This window comes from Aythya fuligula, chromosome 12 (genome assembly GCF_009819795.1).
Source record: "Aythya fuligula isolate bAytFul2 chromosome 12, bAytFul2.pri, whole genome shotgun sequence".
NCBI classification, from domain to species: Eukaryota; Metazoa; Chordata; class Aves; order Anseriformes; family Anatidae; genus Aythya; species Aythya fuligula.
The window spans coordinates 12,715,301-12,736,627 of NC_045570.1; positions in this window are offsets into that span (position 1 = coordinate 12,715,301).

A 21,327-nucleotide genomic window follows, 5' to 3' on the forward strand; every position below is an offset into this window, starting at 1 on the left:
CTTACTTGCATCTATCCACAATATATTTTGAGAATAAAAAGTAGAAAATTTTTGCTGTAGCTGAGAAATTTTCCCAAAGTGCATTTATCTGTTGGGTAGGGCCCACCTCATCTCTTTCTTACAATTCTTCTATCTATTCTTTGCTTTTTCCCAAATTTCCAGTGAATCTTTGAAATTAGAAGGCATATTATCAATTTCTTTTTCAGACAAATCTTTAGTAGAAAGCACTGTTGAGTTCCATGTCAGATAGTGTTATTGAAACAGTGTTATTAAAAATGAATTCAGAAAAACCTCACCCACTCAACATATATTTCCTAAAATCACCAGCTTCTTTTCTTAGGCAGAAGTATACAAATACAATTCCACTGTTTGATCATTGGACGTACAATTAGTATGCCATTTAAATTTTGCTGTTGTTGTAAAGCATGTTTTGTTGTCAATATGTCACAGGCTCCAATGATTGCTATTGCTTTCTGCTTTCTAGATAAAGAAATTCAAAATTGCACATAAGCTTTTTTTATTATTATTATTTTTTTTTTTTTTTATTTTCCCCTCAATAAATAGAAGCTGTATGATTGTTACTTAGACTTTTTTAAAGCTTTGGTCAGGTTTTCAGAGTCAGATGCTATCAAGCCAAATCAAGCATCCAAAGGGACAAATGTATTTGTTGAAATGATTGATACTGGAAAACACTGGTAATGAACCATAGAATCCCAGAATGGGTTTGGGTTGGAAGGGACCCTAAAGATAACCCATTTCCAGCCTCCTGCCATGGGCAGGGACACTTCCCAGCAGAGCAGGCTGCCCAAAGCCCCGTCCAGCCCGGCCTTGAGCACTTGCAGGGATAGGGCATCCACAGCTCCTCTGCGTAACCTGTTCTAGCGCCTCACCACCCTCTGAGCAAAGAGTTCCTTCCTTATATCTAATCTAAATCTACCCTCTTTCAGTTTAAAAGCAACACTCCTGGTGCTATCACCATATGCCCTTGTAAAAGGCAAATCCAAAATAGGCAAAGGCTTAGCAAGCAAGCAGTTCAAGAAATGCAAAACCTCCAGCCCAAAGTTTTCAGCCATGAGACAAATTCCCCCAATGGTAATGCAAACAGGTGGAAGATTTCCCTTACATATAGATCCTGAGTATAAACAGGGGATGACAAGCAAGTTTGGTGCCAGTCTAAGCTTTGACATGTAACATGTTAGTTGGAATCCAGACCAGGATGACAACAATCAAAAGTCTTTAAACAGGTAAATAAAAGTATCAGTTAGTAGATGCTAGACTAGGTTAAGGTAGTTCTCATAAGAGAACTATTGCTTTGATAAATAGAATAAAATACTGCAGCTCCAACAATACTGAAGTTACACATTAGAAACAAATCTTACCTTGAGGACTTAATCCCTCTCATTTACAATAAATATTTCAAGGTTTCTAAGGCTGTTCTATGAATCTTATTTACATTTTTATTGAATGAACTGTATTTGCATAGCTGCTTCTGTAATGTTTCTTCTTATGCCATCCTAAAAAAATTGCTATCTATAAGTCACAAGAACCTTGAATTCTTTTTTGAAATTACTCTTTTATATGATGGTCATAGGCATGAAAAAGCTTGGCAAGCTATTTTTAAAGCACTTGGCATTGATATTTTGAAAGGCATCCTGGTTTTGCAGGCCTTCATTCAGAAGCAGTCCAGTTAAGACTGGAAGGATTTTCCTGTAGAAGGGAAATGTGCATCATTTGGGGGCATGGCAACCTATGTTCGGATCCTGCCTCTGAAATCCAGTTGCTAGAGCCATGTGGAGAATGTATCCATCGGTCCTGATTCCCCAAAACCCTGAGAAGTAATTGTCATACATCTTCACAAGACCGAAGCCCAGACTCTCATAATGTTCAGACCAGCAGATTCCCATTTTGGAATGTGCTTCTGACTGTAACCTCCAATCTTTTTTGCCACAGTACTGATTGGGGTGGCTCTCACGTGGGCTAGCTGTAGTAGGAACATGAAGTGTTAGTTTTCGTGCCTTCTGGTTTTGTACTTGTCTCAATTTTTCTATAAATGCAGGAATTCACTGTGGTAGTTCGTGTGCAAAACGTAGGATCTTGTTGCATGCCCTCTGTAGTAGATCTGATGCTTGGAAACGAGGTAGTTATTTCTCATCAGCTGTTGCTCCTCCTGCTTTACAGTTGAGGTGAGGAAGGAATTCACCTGGGACCGCAACTTTGACATTGCTGAAGGATGGGGTGTGCATAATCTGGACATCAGTGGTCCGCAGAGGGAATTGTAAAGTGCCTGATGTAGTGGTTTGGGCTTGTACTTCTGTGACCTGCTGTGAACCCTGCACCAGCACCTGGGGTGGTTCTGCTGAACTCTGTCAGCTCTCTGCTTTGGGGGAGGAAGTCTCTGAAGCTGGTTGCAACACTGTTTAAAAAAGTAATTAGCTGGAAGCAGTCCTTGTTCATCTGTATACAACAAAAGAAAAACAGCGGTTTCCTCATCACTTTACTTAAGGACCAGAGGAGAAAAGAAAAGAGGAGTATTTATGCTGCATTAAATATTTTAATTATACATCAGCTGTTGACAAATTTCTGGTAGGCCTGCAGCATCTCTGGCATAAGTGGCTAGAAAACAAACAGAAAAACATGCAGCACATGGCAAGCAGTGTGGATTGTATTTAGACTTCTAACTATATTTTGAATTGTATCTGAGACACAACATAAATTTATCAGATATTTGGCGCTGATTGATTCTCACAGACATGACTCAGATGTAGGTATTGATTGACTTCCAAAGAAAGCCCCTTAATTCTGTATCATTTGTTCCTTTAAAAGTCTTCTCTTACCTGCTTGAATGTTGTGAACAGAGGACGTCAGCCTTGAACAATTTGGCTATAGACTCAAGGATTCTTTTTGTGAACCTACTGTGTTCGTTGAAAGTAGTCTTTGTGGGGGTTTGAGTGTTTTTTCTTTTTATTTATTATTTTTAAGCAGTCATTTTAATCAGAAGCTTAACCATCCAACATAGTGAAGCAAACGTAGATGTCCTGTGTGCAAACATTACTATTGCAAAGGAGCTGTGGATGTTAAAAGGAGATGCTGCTTCCCAACCTAAAAGTTTGCCTGCACAGACCTTTTTGCCTGCACAGACCTGCTCGAGACCTTTTTTTTTTTTTTTTTTTTTTTGGCTAGCAGTCGGGAAAATGTCACCAATCTAAGTGGCAATCTTAAATTTAAATTCTTGCCTTCTCTGTTACTTTATTTGATGACTGTCAAACTTGAGAATCTCTAAGTGCTTGGTCTGTATTTATCAGGCTGTCATTGACTCATGGTGAATGCTATCAAATGGCAAGGTAACTACTGACAAGTCTATAAACTTTAATTGCTACCTTAATTCTGCAGCATTCAGTTTGTACTCAGGGTTTCTTCATCAAAACTTCTTTCAGCTGCAGTGTTCTTATGTGACAGGATCAACCCAAACAGTATATTCATGTATTCATGTCACATAATTGAGACTTCAGCAGAACAATTGGGTTTCAGTGTACATTTAGAGTTGAGTCCTTCCTGTTCTGCACAGATGCGCAAGGGGAGGAGAACTAGGAGGCACGGTGGCACAGATGAACTCTCCATAAGCCAGTTAGCCCTGTGCTGCTCTCGGGGGGTAAGGGAGGCTGGATGGTAGCTGCTGCAGAACAGACCTTGGAAAGGTGGGCTTGAGGAATGGATTACTTACCATCAGAATAGTTCCCATGTCATAGATAAGGCTGGTTCAATCTTTATGAGAATCAGTTATTGTTTTTGAGGTGTGTGTTGAAATTGGTGCCCTTTTTGGCTTTCCTTTTTAAAGGAGATAGCCTTGTGAGTCACATGCTGCGGAATGCTTGTAGTGGGGTACCTGACGCAGTGGTAGCTTCTCACGAGGTTCACGAGGGCTCAGAAATGAATTGTCTCAGCACTGCTTGATCTAGTAAATTAGGGTAGGAGGAAGACATATTGATGTTCAAATACATTGTCTCCTTGAAGCACTCAACACATGCAAATTATATAAAGAGCAGTTCTGAGTTCTTGGTGCTGTCATGAGTCTCCAAGCTTCTGTAATAAGTGTTGTTGTCACATTATATAGGTTAAATGACTAATGATGGAAGTGTGTTCTTATTCATGCAAGCAGCTGCTGAAAAGTGTGTTGTCCTAAAATATACCTTCCTGTCTGGAGAGCTGACAGCCATGAAATGATGGAATCAAGTTCCTGTCCTTCAGTTTTGCTTACAATGAAAACTGTCACACAGTTTTTGGAACAGCCTGTCAAAGACAGAGCCATGGTTCTGATGCAGTGTGGACAATACACTTTGAAATGTCCTGTACTGTGGAGATGTTAAGTGCTGCACCTCAGTATGCTTTTACTTTTCATTTTATTTCTCACTCTTAATTACTTTTTAACCTCTTGGGCATTGGAGGGCAATTAAAAATTAAATATAAATAAATAAATCAGTAAGTCCAGGTGCTACAGTTATCTATTGTCTCTGGAACAAACCTAAGGGTTAGAAATCTATTTATTTATTTATTGCTATTCTTCTTTCAAATAAAATTATAGTATGGAAACTTTGGGGCACCCTTGTTTCAGGCACTGAGCTCATTTGGAGGTTTAAGAGTAAATTAACGTGAATAGAAGGCTAAAGAGCATTTGTGAATGTCATGCTGTCTTGCTGTGATGCTGTAGTAACAGGATGGCAGACCTCGCCATCCCAGGCACTTTAACCCTTCAGTCCTGTCTGTATTTGTGGGTTCTTGTTTACCTGAAAAGGCTGTGATGACATAAATGAGCCTCAAGAGAGGTGTGTGAATGGTGAACAGCACTGTAAAACTGAAATCCAGAATTAAAATGACACCTCTTACTGTGTTACTATCTTTATCCGTGCAGCTCTTCGTTTCTCCTATACAACATATTTATTTAAAAATTGATCCTGCAAAATATCTCCTGACTCCCTCTCGTGCTGATGCGCTGCTTTGTCAAATCCATTAAAACCAAGTTGTGCAATACTATTTAGAAACTGTGTGTTTCTGAAAATATTGGCAGTATGCTGAGAGCCACAAACATATCTGATGAGATGGTCTCTGTCCTGGTGAGTTTTCAATCTACAGCTGACCTAGGAATAATGAGCAAGTACCTAATTGGGATAGCAGATAAAGAGGTTATTTTAGCTGCATTCAGTGTGTTGCAAACAGAATTTAGTGATGGGAGACAAAAGCAGTAACAGTATTCAGTAATTTAACCATGGTTCATTGGAAGTGTGTTAAAATAGCTGTCAGTAACAGCTACCAATGCTCACTAGCAAACACAAGGTGGTATGTCATTTAGGATAAAGCTTTTTAACATTCATAAATTACCATCTCAAAACATATCGTTATACAAAGAAATGACAAAGGGAATGGTTTCTCTTCCGTAATGAAATTTTAACAGCACGGAATAGATGAGCAGCAAATTTGAAAGTAGCTTTTGCAATTTTTTGTGGTGCTGGGAAGGTTCCTTTGTGTAACTCAGAGATCTCTGGTGGTGAGGAGGCACAGGTTTGGGACGTGAAAAATGGAGACTTGTCAAAGGACAAGTCCCAGAGACCCTGGGCAACTGGGATTCCCATCACATCAGCAGCACTGGAAAGCTGGCCCCTGTGTCTGTTCATTTTAAGGATGAATCGTGTGCTCCAGCAGTTAACGTGTGCTTTCGAAGGTCACGTGAAAGCTGCTCCAAGTTTGCACCTGCACATTCAGCATACCAAAGGGAACAAAAGGAAGACCTTTTGACTCAAGGTACTCAGGAATAGGATGTCAGATCAATTAACTAAGATTTGAACAATATGTTGAGAAATGATAAAACAAAAAAAACCTTAATCTGGTTGCTTTCAAGCTGCCCCTCTGTCAATAATAAATAACATGCAATTGTTTAATATGTAATTGATTATTAATTTATCTCAAAGAATATCTGGATATTTATACAGCTTGTATGTCAGATCTATGGAGTTATTTATTTAGCTTTGGAGATACTAGAAATTAGGTTACTCAATTAATTGGATTACTTAACAAATATTGATTAGCATTTTTAGCAGTTAACATTATAGACATGTAATATAGCACTATCTTTTAAAATTTTAATTAACTGTTTAAGCATTGCTTGGCAGTTCAAAGTTGTTAAGATTATAATTACATTATTGCCTATGCAGTTTTGAGTTAATTATACAGTATTTCTATAGACTTGATAAACTGCGCAATGTATCCCCTTAACAATCAATTGGTATTAAATTACTTTCAATTAGTTTTTATTAAAACCAAATTAGAGTCTCATTTCAGACAGAGTAAAAGCAGTGCAAGATCTTTGAATCCAACTGTGATTTCCACCACACTCAGTGATTTCTAGATATCTAGCTGGTCAGCTGATGGGCATAGCTTTAAAATTTACATAAACCTGAAGCCACCAAGCTGTTCAAATTGCTGGGCTGCAAAGACACGATGCCTAATGCTTCTTCATAGAAAGTATTGGGAGTCTCATTGGTTTGCACAGCTGGGATAAGACCGAGTCTGGTATAAAGTGTTAGAGGCCCATTAATTGCAACAGGTTTCTACGCTGTAATTGTGGACGTTTCTCTAAAGCCAAAGGGAATTTTTGTTTGTTTTATAGTGGTACAATATGGTGATTGATGAGAATATATGCTTGTTTTGTTGACAGGAGTCAAAATTAATCTTGTAGGCTCAGGGCTTTAAAGAAGCTTTCCTTCAGATAGATATTCCCAGATTAGTTAGGGTTTAAATACTTAAAAGCTCTAATATTTGATAATAAAATACATTTAATCTGGCCTCAGAAAATATAATACACTCCTTCCTGTAGCATCTTTTTGCAATTTATGACCCCTTTTGTTTATCATGCAATGTTTGCATTTTTGATTTTCCAGCTCAGCCTTCTTTAGTTTGAGGATGCTACATTGCCTCCTCAGTACTGGAGCAGATGAACTTCGTATGTTGTTGAGTTTCATAAAACTATGTGTTGAATTTAATTAGTTTTGCAGTAGTAGTACAATAATAACCTCTGGAAGAAGCCTTAAAAAACAACCCCTGCAAATAAACTGGTGACATACAACCCAGGACACTTACTGGTGACCAAGGGACAGCATGAAGCAAGGGAGGTCGTCTCTTAGTATTCTGGCCAGAGTCCACAGTGCTTTCTGACAACTTCAGTTTGCCTGCTCTGGGAATGCAATGCTTTTATGTAATCTAAATACTAGCAGAAGGAATCATGCCTCCATACAGGCAGGGTTCAGTACAGAATATGTGAGGACTTGAGCAAAGATGTTGTTATAGGTGGTGGCGGCAACAGCTGTCATGAAGCATGTATAATCCAGAGAGAATGACAGAGCTCGGTCACGTCAGTCAGGATTAATGAAGGCAGCAAATGAGGTGGCTAAAGGCAGAAAGATAGCTGGGGACTACCAGAGCCAGCAGCCACAAGGGCTTTTGCTGCTGATGAAGGCGGCTTTCCGTGGGCCACTGGGTGTCTGACCAAGAGCAGGCGATAGAGGACAATGCTGTTAGACACAGAAAGAGAAGCAACTGGCTGAGAAGGCAGCTTTTGAAATTTGGGTGCCTTTAGTTGTTTGTTTCTACCTGTATGTCCTTGTAAGTAGCAAATGACTGCACCGGTAACCTATCACGTAAATAACCAGTTTTTGCTCTGGCAAAAAGCAAAGGACAAGAACAATAACTGAACAGGGGGCCAGAGACTCATAAGTCTCTATTAAAGTTTCCAAATGTGTGCTTTTAACTGATGTTTACCAAGGTCCTGAGCAATCATCGATTTCATGAAAATTTATAGTGAAAAGATTTTTAGTGCTAGTCAGGTACCCAAGATGGAAATAGGTACGTGGTGGGATTTATTTTGGATGCAGAGATATTGGGCAGGTACCTGTCTAGATTGGAAATCAATTGGGCTTAATGCCAACCTCCTTTAAACACTCCCTTGTGCCCCCAGGCATCTCTCTGCATCCTTTGGCTCTAAAGTGCCTTTGAAAAAGTAAGCTTAGCCACTCAGTTAATTGGAAAATCAAACCATTAGGGGGTAAGTGATGCCTCAGCCTCTCAGAGACCTGGCTGCGAGGGAGAGAAAACAAGCCCTACGCAGGAGGGCAGCAGGTTTGGGTGGGCGGGTGGGGGGCTGGGTCAGCTCCTTTGATAGCTGCTGCTAGTTTGCTTGAAATGTGTTGTAAAACCTGGTCTTTGGTTAATACCAGGAGGTGATTGCTATTCCTCTTGCGCTGTTATGAAAGTATAGAAAAATGGTAACCAAGTCTGGTTTTGCCCATGTGTTTATACTGACACATTACAGAGGCATCCCGGTTGTTTCTGGGTTTCGTTGCCTTCAGCACCTTACAGGCACGCACCAAAATGGAAGTTCTTGTCCTCATGCAGTGTGCAGTCTGAGTAACTTTTGGTATGGTCCTTCTTTTATATCTCATGGGCTGCTTAGTATAGCAATGGACAAATCACACAGCATCATCTCACGTCACCTCTTTCACCTGAATTTTGTGAAGCAGGTAAATTGCTTCACATGTGAAACTTAATTTGCTACTTTTTCTTAATATATTTTATAGCAGGCATCATAACGTGAAAGGTCACACCGAAAGATTTCAAGGAACTAAATTTATATTGTATGAATGGCTGGTGTTATCTGTATTTGAAGGAATCAAACATTCTGCATGTGACTCAGACTACACATATTTAAAAATTAAAATCTGGTGACTCTACAAAGATAATTTTAGTCTACAAGTTCTCTTCAAGAAGTATTAATAATGACAATATTACATTGTAAGAGAGAGTAAACTAAAATGTCCCTATGGACACATTTCACTTCAGTCATTAAGAAGAAAATGACTATACTCTTTATTTAGAATAATGAGAGCTGATACTGGTTGTCATTAGAGTATGCTACAATAAAATGTTAATAAGAAGCAGCTTGAGAATACAGCACTAATGCAACATTTTTTTAATCAAATTTTTGGAATTGATTGCCTATGGCATAAGTAGCAAAATCTTTAATATGATATAATGATTTTTATAGCATCCCCAGGGAGAGATGTTAATTATGTCAACTTCATAATCTCCTCTTTGGATGCAAAGCACAACAAAAATTTTGTCCTGGTCATTACAAAATTATATTCCGAACAGATACAGCAATATGAAGTTTATCGATGCATAGTCTATGATATTTTTCATGCTAGAACATTTTTGTAACTGTATTCTGCTCTCTAAAATGTGTGACTATTGATTAGTATTGATATTCATTCAAAGGTGCAGCGAATGAAAGGCTATTTTCAAGTGTCACTAAACTCCCTGTATTTTTTCTGGGTTTTCACTCAGTGGCATCTGAAACGTACCATGCTATTTACTTCTAATTAGAATACAAAATATAAATGCTACCTAGAAACAAACCAATATGGAAAAGTGATTTGGGGAGATCTGTACAAGTTTCTCCATTTACTTTGAGTTCCAGCTCTGAGGCTGTTCATCAGTTTATTGCTGAGCAGGGGTGATGTGCCTGGTAGCTCTTGGTTTTGATCCTTCCTAAGTGCATATATGGGTGCAAAGATATAGATGCCTCTCATTTAACATTTGTGCTCGTGTAGAAATATGAGAATGAAATGAATTTTGTCTTTTTCACTAGCAAGAACACAAAAGAGAATGGAAGGGAAGATAAAACTCTATTCAATATGTATGGAGAGAGCATTTATTATTTCTGCTGATGGCTGCCACATCTTTTCAGTGGGAACAGCTGGTATCTAAATGGCTTCCTCAGCTAAAACAATGTCTATCTCGCTTTAAAATTTCAGCAGGAAGCTGCTGTTTCATCATTTAGTCGTGTCACATATTTATAGTGTTGTGTTTAGCTGTAGTGTTTGAGAAACAAAAAATGAAAGAAAATTGATGCACTGTATATCTTGGCGCCAGTGAATATAAAGTTATGGTTAGTCATAAAACCTATAATCTGTTGCAAAGGGAAGGAACCAAATTCTCAGTGCTGTGGTAAAACTTTTAGAAATAGAACAATTAAAAAGTCTAGAAGGAAATATGGCCCCTGTTCAGCAATATGTTTCTGTTCATGCCTAAATATAAATATCTTAGCAAACCCATTGCAATCCTGGAACTTGCTTCGTAGTTAAGCACCCACTCAAGAACGTGTAGCCTAGGTGAGGACATCCATGTCTCATAAATTCTCCTTCAGCTGGCAGATCTTTTTCTTTTCTTTTTTTTTTTTTTCCTGGCAAATTTCAATATGAAAAACAAATGTGGAAAATGGAAACAAAATGGGATTCCAAGACAAAGGATTAAAAACATGTATACAGGATGAAGAATAAATTCAAACAAAGTGTCAGTGTTTACTGAACAAGTGATTTCAACTGAGTTTCTTTAGCGTTCGTGTTTTCTTGCCATGGTGTTTATACCAGAGAAGCCAGTAATATTATTTAATAAAAGCCAGTCCTGTGTTTTTGAAATGGAAAACAATGAAATAAATCTATTAATCTAAGCTATGTAAAAGCTCCAGTTTACAAAAGTGGAATATAGCTTTCTCCATCAAGGCTTGATGTTCTTCTTTCCATCCTATTCTTTGTACACATCTAATGTATTGTTTGGGCACACTGAGTTCAAAAAGCTCTTAAGCTGGTATTCAGAGACAGGGAGGGAGAAATATTGTTCTCAGTTCATCAAGTTGCTGAGATTAAATTAAAATTATTATTTTAAAATGTTAATTGTGCATACAAAACAAGAAAAGAAATACGATGCCTGGAAAAGGCATCCTGTGAGGGACAGGTCACCCAATCTGGGGATAGGTTTCTCTTGCCAGTTGTGAGAAGTAGTTATTGGAGGAAGGATCTGTGTCACTACATCAAAAAAACAAACAAACAAACAAAAAACCTCTCTAAATTTGTGAGGATGACAGGAATGAATATGAAGGCCTGTTTCCCAGGATCCTCACTTATGTGACCATTCCAACATTACGAATGTGTGAGGTTTCTGCACAAGCTCAAGGTTCTCCTAGCTTAGTTGTGTTGTTTTATGTGAAACCCTAACATTGCTGTTTGGGTGCATTGCATCAAAAATGTAAGAAATTAACTTCTCTGCCCCAGTGTGTGGATGCTGTCTCCATCAGTTGTAAAAAGTTGCACCAGTGGTTGAAATTACCACTGCCCATGTACTTGACCAACTTCGCAAGCTCATTTTCCTTTTCCCAGCTGGTCCTGACCTTTCTACAGTGATTTATTTTGTCATGCCACTTGTTGCTTAAAAGAGCAGTTGCATTTCATGGTCGAGGAGACTAAGGTGTCCTGGGTAGCCTGGGAAAGGCTCCTTAGAAGCAATCTGAAGATTTGCCTTCTGTTGGAAAAATAAATAAAAAAAATAAATTAGTTCCAGTGCCTGTCCCCTGTGAGGGGTGTGAAAACTCCTCCTTGCACTGAAGCTTTAGAGGTGGAAGAGCACAGAAAATACCAGGGCTGCCTTTGGAAATGGAAAATAATATTGGCTGAGCATATGACAAGCATGCGGCAGCTCTTTAGAGCTGTTTTAGATGATAGTTATTTTTTAATCCTCATTAGTACCCCTGGGGAACTGAGGATGTGGCTTCAGCCACAAGTCAGGGATGCCGTGGCTGCAAGGAGCTAACTTACTGTAATTACTGCGTCGCTTGTGGTTTCCTTGTATGGAGGCACGGCTCTGGTGGGGAAGTTGAAGAGGAGGACAGTAGGTTGTTTGCGTTTTTGAGCTCTTTGATGATCTTGCCTGACAGAGGCGGTTTTAGCAGCTGATGGAAGGGGGAGAGGAGGTCTGGAAGTGCGGCACCAGCCGGGAGAACAGGGGCTCCCTCCTGCCCGCTGCGGTGTGCCCCCTCGCCCCGTGTTTGTGCCAAGATGAAAACTTGCCTCTGGCAGAGAGCAACCAGTTCAAAGCTGGCATTTAATCCTGAAAAAAGTTCCTGTTTTGTTCCAGAGCCATGCAGAGTGCTCTCTGCCTGCGGGTCAGCACGGAGAAATGGCTCGGTCCGGCCCAAGGGGTCGTCCCATAGCCCTTCTCTGGAGCTTGAGCAGCAGCCACCATGTGTTCCTCTCCGGGCAGATTATTTTTCCAGAAAATTCTTTAAAAATAGGTCTAGAGCCGTAAGTGGATGCTCATCATTAGTTTTAGACACCTGGTAATAGCATTAACACTACAAAATACCACTGATGCTAAGAAATTGTACTCAGCTACCATCCCTGATAAAATGGTTCAAAGGTGACCTGGAAAGATTAGGTGGATGGTGTGGAGGAGGCAGCCGTGTAGGAAAACAAATTCAGAATTATAGCAGTTAGTTCAATGCATGTACCTATTATGATGATTATTTCTGTATATAAAGTCCAACTTAATAAATCTTTTTCCTCCTGCCTTTTCACTTCTTTGCTCACTGAACTGTACAGAAACATTCTGCTTGGCCATTTTCACGAGCCATTTGATTAAATGTATTTCAGTCTGATACCTACCCAATGGCTAATGTGCAAGGAAAGAGCAACTTACTAATTGAATAACCGGTGTATCAAATTTCTGACTTAAGTTAAAAATCACATGGGTATTTGTAGAACCCTGTGAGAGGTGGTGAACCTAGAAACAACAGTAAGACTCCTGCGTAACTATTGTTTTGTAGATTATGTGATCTGAGGAGACCAAAAATGCAAAGGCTATGTAAAGCCTGAGATATTCAGGCCGAGGCTGAATGTTTAAAGAATTTTGCCTGCCAGAAGGTTTTTAAACATGTCAAAATGCTGGCACTATTTGCGACTAAGAATAACTGTGTAATGGTCTAGTGTGACAAAGCCTGCAGAACGTAACTGCGTGGTCTTCTGTGTGTAATCGGGTGCGATTAACGCACCGCTATCTTCTCGCTCTGAACTCTCAGAGGAACTGAGGAGTCATTGTATCCTCTTTCTCCTTTGTTATCCCTCAGGAACTGCTGGCATGTGGGATGTACAAGGCAAGCTGCTGGCGTTTCTGAGGAGACAGATTATCTATATTTACTGACATTTGCATTTATTTAGGGTATTGAACAAATACATGGATATTTATCTCACTGTATGAAAAAAGACTCCTGGCCTCAGAGTGCTGTTTGTCTGCCTATCTACAGACATCTCAGGCTTGCCGAGTTAAGCACCACATTCACTTTTATCATAACCTGGTCTTATCAAGATAGTTATCTTCCTCCTGATTTGCCTGCTTGTCAGCCTATGTGCTTCATCTTCTGTTACAAAAATTAGTTTTCAGTAGCAAACTTTTTAGGGAGAGGTACCATTTGATAGGCTGTGACTGTCTGCAGTAAACAGTGCTTTTAATGCTAAGGTGAGGGTAACTTTGGGCTGCCCCAGCCTGTCCCACCGGGCTGCTGGGAATTCCTGGTGTGCCTCAGGCCTTGTGAGCAATTTGCAGCCTGCCCTAGGAGGTCCCGGGCGTAACTGTCTGAGAAGAGGCAGGTGGAGCCTGGCAGGTACCAGTTCACGAAATGAAGCTGACATTTCTGTAGCTGAGCTATGGCTTTGTTTTGGAGTTCAACGCAACATCAAATGTAAGTACAGAGCCAGAAGTACGAAAGAGTTCAGCATTGAAGTCTTGGGGGAAAAAAAAAATGCATTCTTTTACATTTTTGTATTTTCCAAGATATTTGGTGACCGCTTCTGTATGCATAACTAAAATATATTTTTCTGTTTAAAGCCAACACCAAGAGTACAAATTTAGAATGTTGTAATAATAAGTATATTTTTCTTTACTACAAAATAACAATTAAATGAATATTTAAATAAACAAGCAAAAATAGTTACTAACTGCCATTAAGAAACTCCACATAAGATTGTTGTTCACATTAAACTGAGCTCATTGTTATTAGGGTACTTAGTTATAGTCGGCAGACTGGAAGTCATTTAAAAATCTTTTTTATTGATTATTCATATACATGGGGTGAACTAGTGGGTTAAACCATTTTGAAACGCCTTGGTCATCTACGCATTGTGCTCTAGGAAATAGCAGTATACATTGCTGTAAGCTGTCTGTTTTGCCTGACTATTGTAACCAAGTTCTGAGCTATTTCATGCTTTACATTTTTGAAGGATACTAATCACTAGCTAGAAATCTGTTTTTTCTCCACTATGTTTTCTCAAACAAATTATTTTGTTTCTCAGATAATTTCTTCTGATGAACTTAAGCAGGGGGAAAGCATTTTGGTGAGACGGATGATATGTCTTCAGTTTTACAGATATAGAACAGTCTTTATGATTTTTTTAAATTTTATTTTATTATTTTTTTATTCATTTTTGCTTGAGCATTTGAACGCTCTTTTGGGTCTTTCCTACATGGAAGAAAATCTGATAATTATGTTTTCTCTGATGAATCCTCATTTTTTTGTATGTGCTGTCATGCTCCCTAATGTGGACTGCTGTAGTCACTTCATTAGCACTTCTCAGGGATGTGCTGCCACATGTACACACACGTTCATAGTAATTCCTGGGCTGTGACTATTACAAGTCACTCCATGGAGTCAGGGATATTGAAGGACAAGCTCAGGTTGCATAAGCAGCAGTAATACACTATAACCATCCACGTTATGAAACCAAACTGGCTTGCTCTTGTGATAACACAGTACTGTCATTTCCAAATGTCATTGATTCCTACAAAGCAGTACAATTCCATATAACAAGGACAAATTCAACACTGTGTGCAAAAATTACACTGCACTGTGCTGGACGTGAGGTCAGCTCCTGCCACCATTGTAATAACCAACAAAATCAATTTCAGACCCTTCTCAGTGCTCAAGGTGAGCTCTGCTGCTCGTGGCACTGTAGCACTCAAGCAACACAGCAAAACCTGATCAGCAAAAAGAATGTGCAAAGTAGAACTGTTATTAGGGTAAATTGCTGCCCAAGGAATGATTTCCTGGTGGATATTATTTTCTGGGAACAACTCAGAGCAGATGATACCTACATGAAATAAACAAAATCCTCAAACTGTGATGAAAGCTGTAAGGTTCTGAGGAGCTGGAGTTCAGGAAATATCAAGACATCTTTATTTCAGCTCTAAGGTATTGAATAGCACAGAGTTGTACAGACCTGCTATTAACTCTGTAGTAGGCCAGGGTAACAGTTAGGTATTAAATCTCCATTTAAAATCATTGCAGTTCCCTCCGTTGTCTTCCTAACATCTTCAGTGTTTCAGGGGAGGAGATAATGGCAGTGTTAAATCCAGAGTGATATATAAATGGACTCCATCTTTTTTTTCTTTTCTTTTTTTTTTTTAATGAACAAGATATATGTTACTTTGGTGTTGAGCGTCTCCTCAAAGAGTTGAATTTAAACCATATGGATACATCCACCCTAAAATAAAATAAATTTTTAAAAATTTCTGATATCTCAATCCTTGAAAACATGTATGAGGATAGGGAGTGGCGGAGAGAAATATTCTTGTTGACCTTTAGGCATGTACTCCTTTCATCCTTTGAGTTTCTTGAATATTAAGTTTCATTTGTTGTGCTTCAAGTTAGAAAGGACTCTATACTAGCCATGGACATGGTAACCTAGAGAAAGCTTATATGTGTACTCTAACAAAGTGTGCTCTGACTACAGTTTTGGAATTTGATTGCTTTGTCTTTCACTTGTGACTTAAAAATGTAGGTTTAAAATGTCTGGTCATTGACTATTCAGGAGTGAGGAAAAGGTATATCTAATTCCTCCCACTACTATAGGTAAATAGCTGCCTTCTTGTCTGACGTTAATGAAGTTATGAACTGGGGAGTGTAAACCCATTTCCATGTGGATTGTGATTTAGTTATCCCTTATGTTATTTTACCGTATGGATGTAGTAGTTCAGAAAAGCCTTTAGCACACATAGTTACTGCTCTTCCTGAAAGGAGAAAAGAAAATTGCCTTTTTTACTGAAGAGAGAGAAAGGACGGAAGCTTGATTGTAAATGAGGGTTGTTTTACCAGTGGCCACAGACACTGAAAAATTCTTACTGATAATAAGTGAGGCAGATGATTTCTCAGCGCAGGTAACTGTTAACAACTCTTCATTAAAAACATCTTTACTTTGTAATAGATAATGAAAATGTTCATAGACCTTTTGCATTTCAACTCCAATTATAACTTAGACTAATTGAATAAAAACAGTAACGGCAGGAGGTCCATCACATACAAGGGCAAACTTGTTACTTTAAGTTTTATTAAGTTTGTTCTAGCTAAGATGGATAAAAACAAGAAAATTCTGGGAGATGGTAGAAGATGACAGTGACTTTAGATTGAACTAGCTTTTGTTATTCATAGTACCACGTTTTCCTTTTGTGCTTAAGTGAAAAGTCTGTTCCTTGTGTGATTTCAGCAATTATGACATTGCACCTGCAAAGACAAAACAACTTGCAACCTGAATTTTATTGTGGCAGATGAAACTACAGCATGGTACTACTTATTCTTCCTGCATATCTCGGTTCTTTGTGGGAGTAAGGCGGCTGTTAGAAGCCTGTGGTCTAGCAGAATGAGTAAGGGAATTTTTGGCACTGGGATATAGTTTAGTTGAAACTCCTTTTCAGACTGACATTTATGAAAGGTTAACAGATATAAGACCTGATGAAAGAACTAGCAGCATCAGGGGCCCAGCTTAATAGCTTATCTTCTCTGCTGTTTATTTTCCAGTGAGATTTCCTTGAACAAGAAGCAAGAAATGTTGCAATACTTGTCACGTTCGGGCCAGAGGTTTGAAAACTTTCAGACTTCCTTGACTTCTAGAACAGGCTAGATGTTACTGTAGTTCACATAGTAGCTACCTAAGTGAATATTATTGTCAAAACTACTTCCTAACACACTGTTTTGTTCAAAAGTGATGTGTAAATAAGTCCGTAAAAGAACTGCTTTCTCTGCCTTTGCATCTGCGTCCCTTTTAGCACATCTTTGAAAGTAAATTAAAAAAAAATAAAAATCAAGTAGCTAAATACCCCATACTCCTGGAGTTTGAATTAATTCAGAATCGATAATTTACTATTCTTTGATGTTTCTAAAGATAACTGCTGATACAGCCTAGACAATGGATTGTCAATGTACTGCTTACACTGCTCAAATGTTGAGATAACAATTCTGGAAGGTCTAGGGATGTTTTAAAGGACCAACTTGAAAGGCAAAATTTAAATCATATGTACATAAAATAGAATCTGGCCATACCCTTGCTCCTCGTTTGCCTGGAGATTTTGTTGCTTATGTATTCCATGTCTGAGGCTACAAAAGCAAGGGGCCTCCAGGGGTTGTTTACAATGCAGTTACAGCAGAAGGGAGATTTCCGAGTCAGCTTGAAATTGGCTAACCTGGATATTGGTCATAGTCTAGTTGACCCAGCATGGAGATTAGCTTAGTGTAATTTGCTCAGTTCTTTTTTCCAGCTTTCTTGATTGCACAGCACAGTTTCCCTCATAGGTATCTAAGGCCAAATTACAAACCATGAGCAGCTCTTTCCCTTGTGTGTCCTTTCAGTTGCTTCCCAGCTCTGGAGGAGTCTGTGTTTTTTTGCCAAGAAAGCTGCCTAGGTGTAGAAGCTTTGCTGCTGTGCATACCCAGCACTTCCAAAGTGTTGACAGTGTGAGATGTAAGTGCCTAAGTCCCATTCAGAACTACAAAATGAGCATCCCTGTGATTATTTGGTCTAAGAAACATTCTCAGTCTGTTTACTGGATCAGTCCCACAGAAGATAGGGGGGAGATGTTTTTCTCTGTTCCTGTGTGATGCTTTTAGTAGAGAAAAAAATCCCTGAAACAGCTTTGAAGTCACCAAAGACTATAGCTTAGGATGCATGTATTTCCTTAAGATTTACTGTGGCTGTATTTACTGTGTCTGCACAGACATAATGAATAGCTTCTGTAGATTTCATGCTTACATACCTGTCTTCTTGTTGTTTGTGTACCCATCTACCCAGATGCTGTGGAGTCACTGAAGAATTAGGTGATGCAGTACTTAGAGTTGTGATGTTCCCTCTGAGGATGTTGTTCTTAATGCGTTATGGCAGGTACATCGATTTCAGATACATAACACACTCACAATATTATGACAAGTTGCAAGTGTAATTAAAAGAAGTTTATCTGGTGTATCCGAAGTCATTCTTGAAGTCTTTTTTAGCTGACAGTGATTTGTGATGTTGGTAGCCACTTTTTAAAATACTGTGAAATTTGTCTATTTATTTTTTATGTGGGTCCCCACATGACCCATTTCAGCATTGTCCTTTTGAGATGCTGTGCATCCTTTGCAGGTGTTGCCTTATCAGAGTGCAGTTGGTGGCACTGAACAAAATAAATAGTTCTAAAATATGATAGAAGGAAAAATAACTCTGTGTTTTTAGGAAAACAATTATCGTAATATCCATATACCTTTACTTCTCATTTTCTTCTCCTCCAAGAAGAGCATGTATGGAAGGCAGATACGGCAATTCAGAAATTTTATGCTGTTTAGTGCCCAAAACACACTTCAGTACTTTGCCATTCAGTTATCTACTGAGTAATTTGCTCTTACCATGCCATGTCCCCACACCTGCTGGGACTGAGAACCTCTTTACAGCATCAACAGGAGTGTTACAGGCGCAGAGAGGTCCCATTGCCTGCGTACCTCTTTCCCTGCACCTTCACTGGACGAACAGCAGTTCTGATACCCATCATTTAACCATGGTGGCAAAGGCTTCTTCCATATTTCTCTTCCTGGAAAAGGAGACCTGTACAGTCTTAAACATTTTGATTTATTTAGCTGAAGCAATGGAATTGTCAATGAACCATTTGACTGGTTTCATTTATGTCCAGCCTCATGATTTGGCTGTTATGAATTGAACCTGATGAGAGACAGCACTGGAAGCTGACGTAACCCAGCTCTCACAAAGGCTTTGTTATCCAGTACAGTGTGAGGAGCTGAATAAGCAGACAGACAGGGAAAAAGTTAATAAAGATTATGAAACATCTTAGCATGGTCAAATCACATAGCTACATGCCATGAGCTAGGAGATAACTGAGTTGTAAGCAGCTGTCCCTAAATTTGAGGAAATTATAAAATTACTGCAGTTCCAGCTGTTTTTAAAGTACTTGGGAAATCCTGCAATCCTGTGAAATCAGGTTCCATATGCTGAGTATAACCAAGAGTTGTTATCACCTGGCATTTCATGTAGATTAACCCTTCAGTATTCCTGACACAGTCTCATTTGTAGATTGCTATCCCAATGTCCTTCAAGTGTTCCAGTCCTTCATGGGAATATACAACGTATATCAAACTGCTGATAACTGTATCTGTGGCTGTAAGAGTCAATGTGACATTTCTAATATATTCTGAGCTTACATTCATGAAAGCAGCTTTTCTTTCTTTCTTTCTCTCTCTCTTTTTTTTTTTTTTTTTTTAAGGGAAGAACATAGAACATTTGGGGAAATATTTTTCAACTGCACACTTCTGACAGAATATAAAGGAGCTAGCAGAAAAAGTGTGACTTACTAAGTGCAAAAAGACCTTGAGTTTGTTCAGACTGATATTTATTTATTAGCATTAATCAGCACATGTTTCTAAACACACACACCGTGTGAGTACCTTTGAATACATAGATGTTAAAAGCCTACACGTTTTCTGACAAATGTTGAACAAGTGTACATGGAGCTCAGAAAAGTGACGTTTCAAACCCAGAAAGCTCAAGCAGTGATGCACAGAATCACATTGGTACTCATTACAACCTGCAAGAAAATACATTTTTTTTCACCTTTCAGAGGTACTTTATACTGAAAGTTGTTTTGTTTTACTATGTAAAATGCAATACCTTAATAATGAAATTACATGAAATGAGAAATGGTTTGGAAGGAGAAACAACCCTAAATAATTTTTGCCATTGTATCAGCGAAGAAAGTTTTCATTAGGGATAACATTCGCCTCTGTGTATAAGGACAGTGGAAAAAGTCATGGAGCCTTTAAGAAGTGAGTGAGCTCCTAGCCGAGCATAGCTCCCCTCCTGATGTCTGCCAAAGGTTGAGCTGCCATTAGGAACACCTCTGGGTGGCTCTGGGGAAAGCCGGGCTGCTCCGTGGAGGTGGCGTCTCCCAGGCACAGCTGTAGTGCAGAGCAGTTAGGGCTGCAGCCCCAGGCAGCGATGCAGACCTGGCCGGGCCAGCTTGGAGGAGGCACCATTGCCACTTGCTCAGCTGTAACCCATATGAGGAGGCCCCAAATGTTCTTGGGATGGTTACGTATTGTATTGAGGCAGGACTGCTGGATCTTCTTTCTTCAGTGCCCTTTGCCCTGTAGGTAACGGCAGATTTTTGGAACTTATTTCCTTCAGATTTTTATAAGCAGATGTGGTATCTTGTGAGGGGTGCAAAGATTTGAGGCAAATTCATGACCTTACTGAAATTTTGCTGTTGATTTTCATTGGGCCATCAGGTCACTGCAGGCTCTTAATGAGTATACAACTGCTCTAATTCATCATCAGACACATTTTTTTCTAATTAAGAGATGAAAGGATTTTGTGTAACTACCTTTTCTTTGTATAGTACAGTTTAATTCATGATACTTGTCCTCTGAGCACAGCTTGACTGTCTCCTGAGTTTTGCTAGAGGCTTGTTCAATAGCAGAATCTTGGTTTTCATAGATGAAATGAAAGTGAAGGCTGCGATGGAAGGCTCTCTTGTTCAATTTACAGAAAAAGATAAGCCAGAATAGTAAAGTATGAATTACAGAACAAAAGGTTAAAATGAATGGTTAAAAGCAGAATGATTTCATTGTAAAGTCTGACAGCCAAATGAAAACCTCACAGAGGTTAAAGATGAATATTCTGGAACACTGAATACTATACATTGGTAAATGGGATATTATAATATTAGAAATATTTTCTATTCAAAGTTGTTAGAGCAGATTTTTTTTTCCTGTAGCTGCAAAAGTGATGCATTAAATGCTTAAAGCTGAAATCTCTTTTTAAAGGATATTTTATGTTAGCTCAGAGTTGAATTATTAGAACGGAGACAAAATGCAAAAAGTAGTTTAGAGGTTTTAGGGTTTTTTATTTAAAAAACAAAAACAACAACAACAGCCACAAAAAACAAACAAACAAACAAAAAAAAAAAAAACAGAGGTGAGTGCAGATAAGAAGAAACACTCAGAACATGTAATCTATATGCATCTTTCCTGTGCTTGCCATCAGTATTGATGTGTTATGAAGAACACCACTGATTGACACTTCAGGGCCATAGTCTAAATCAGATTTTAAAATCTGATTCAAGGTTTACTTGGCTCACTGTGCAATC